At 43.9% G+C, this 2,562-nt stretch overlaps 1 pseudogene; it reads left to right on the forward strand.

Moving 5' to 3' along the window:
- The first annotated feature begins 265 nt into the window (after positions 1 to 265).
- LOC148299516 (uncharacterized) lies at positions 266 to 2,322 on the forward strand (annotated as a pseudogene).
- Positions 2,323 to 2,562: the final 240 nt, after the last annotated feature.

The following is a 2,562-nucleotide window of genomic DNA, read 5'->3' on the forward strand; positions in this document are numbered from 1 at the left end:
ACAAATTCTTCGATCTCGAGTGGCTCGACTTGCGCACCGCCCTTAAGCTTCGATGAAGCGATAGTTGTCATAAGCATTTGTTGTTTCCTAGGGCTGGCATGGGCTATGGTCAACTACCGACTCGTCAAAAAAGTGGACGTAACCCTAGGAATCGGGCCAGAGGATGGCAGCATTATTAGCATGTCTTCAGAGCAGCAAGATCTCCTCATTGAACTGGGGTATAAGATTTCTTAAGTACCATTTATCATGAGCATAGGGCGCCAAATAGTTTCTCAAGCAGTAATACTGTATCTGTTTAGTATTTGTGGTCATTATGTTTGGAGTCATTTGGGGTTTGACGGCTGAGGGGTTGTTTACAGCAGTTGCTTTTGTAGTGGGAGCCCTTGTGTCGATTGTTTGTGGTGCCATTGGAATGCTTATAGCCACGCAAGCGAATTATCGCACTACTTTCTGCGCGAAAAAAGGATTAGCTCCAGCTTTCAGGACTGCCTACAGGGCTGGCTGTGCTATGGGGTTCGCATTAGTTTCTCTCGGGCTCTTTGTGCTTTTAATTCTGATCATCGTCTACAAAGAAGTCATGGAACTCAATAACTCCAGCTCAACTTCCATGGACCAGTACTACTATACAAGTCTTTTTGAAGCAATTGCAGGCTATGGGCTCGGAGGATCATTTGTTGCACTCTTCGGACGAGTAGGAGGAGGTATTTACACGAAGGCCGCTGACGTAGGCGCAGATTTGGTCGGCAAAATCGAATCTAACCTGCCATAAGATAGTCCAAAGAATCCAGCGACAATCGCTGATAATGTGGGTGACAATGTTGGAGATGTTGCAGGCATGAGCGCTGATTTGTTTGGATCTTTTGCAGAGTCAACTTGCGCTTCTTTAGTAATTTCCTGTTCTGCCCTTATCGGCAAGGGCGAGGATTGCGTATTCGAAATATCAAACCTGCTCTACCCGTTAACTCTGATTGCATTGGGAATGTTGCTATGCATTTTCGTCAGCTCTCTCTCGACCCATCTGAAGAATGTCGAGACCCAGGATAAAGTCGAATCAACCTTGAAGAATCAGCTAATTATATCGACTGTTCTGCTCTTGGGCATGATATACTTTGTCGCTTACCTATCATTCCCAGAAAATTTCTACTTAAAACTCCCCAACAAGAAAGAGTTAGTAGAAATGAGTCCTTCTACTCCCTACTTCTGCTCGATTATGGGCCTAATCTCGGGAATGGTCATTGCAGCCTTTACCTAGTATGTTACCTCTCATTCGTACTCTCCGGTTCGTGAACTTGCAGAGACTTGTAGGGCAGGACCTGCTTCCAATGTCACTTTGGGTCTCTCTTTGGGATATATGAGCACTTTAGTTCCAGGAATTTGCATTGCTGTGACAGCATTTGCATCCAATCATTATATGGGATACTATGGAGTTTCTCTTGCTGCCCTAGGAATGTTGTCGAATCTGCCTTTAAGCTTAGCAATCGACGGGTATGGGCCTATCTGCGATAATGCTGGCGGAATTGCATAAATGGCGGAAATGGGAGTCGAAGTCCGAGAAATAACAGATGGACTGGATGCAGCAGGAAACACTACAGCTGCAATCGGTAAGGGATTCGCTATTGGATCTGCTGCCCTTGTATCATTATCTTTGTTTGGAGGGTTCCTCCATAATGCCGGCCTCGAAAATAAAATTCAATATATTTCTCTCGCGCAGCCGTAAGTCTTTGCGGGATTGCTTTTAGGAGCAATGTTGCCCTATATATTTTCAGCAATGACAATTAAATCGGTGGGTAAGGCGGCGTTCGGAATGGTCGAGGAAGTTCGCAGACAAATCAGAAATAACCCTGGAATCTTGGAAGGAACTCACGAGCCCGATTATAAAGCTTGCATCAGGATTTCAACGAGAGCCTCGCTGAAGTAAATGATTGCTCCGGGAGCATTAGTCATTTTGACTCCTCTAGGCCTAGGATTCGCTTTTGGTCCAGTTATACTTGCAGGCTTCCTGCCAGGAGCACTTGTCAGTGGGGTCCATATGGCAACATCGGCAGCCAATACAGGCGGGGCATGGGATAACGCAAAAAAATATATTGAAAGTGGAGCAATGAGAGATTAATAAGGAAACATAGTGCGAAAAGGATCATAAATTCATAAAGCAGCAGTGGTCGGGGACACAGTCGGAGACCCCTTAAAAGACACGTCAGGTCCAGCCTTAAACATTCTAGTAAAATTAATGGCAATCTTATCATTAGTCTTTGCTAGCAAGTTTGCTTTAATGCATCCACTTGAAATCGAAATTTGATAGTCATAGATATATGTAACTAATAATGATGGCTGTTCCGAATAATATCTCTAACTTTAATGCTATTTCAAAGCCGTTTGCAAGGAAGTATTTTACCAGTATCATCAATCATTTATACATTTCATTGCATTTAGGGTTTTTGGAGGCTTCTGCATTCTGCCTCGAGCAGATCTGTTCTGCTTTATGTTGTTTTTTGAGAAACAAACCTGCCCCCCAATGTTGATGTCAATTATATCCCCTTGGAACCTGGAAAATCAGCAAACTTA

Source organism: Brachycentrus maculatus, unplaced genomic scaffold (genome assembly GCF_059751285.1).
Source record: "Brachycentrus maculatus isolate JH-2025_06_01 unplaced genomic scaffold, ASM5975128v1 h1tg001107l, whole genome shotgun sequence".
Lineage (NCBI taxonomy): Eukaryota > Metazoa > Arthropoda > Insecta > Trichoptera > Brachycentridae > Brachycentrus > Brachycentrus maculatus.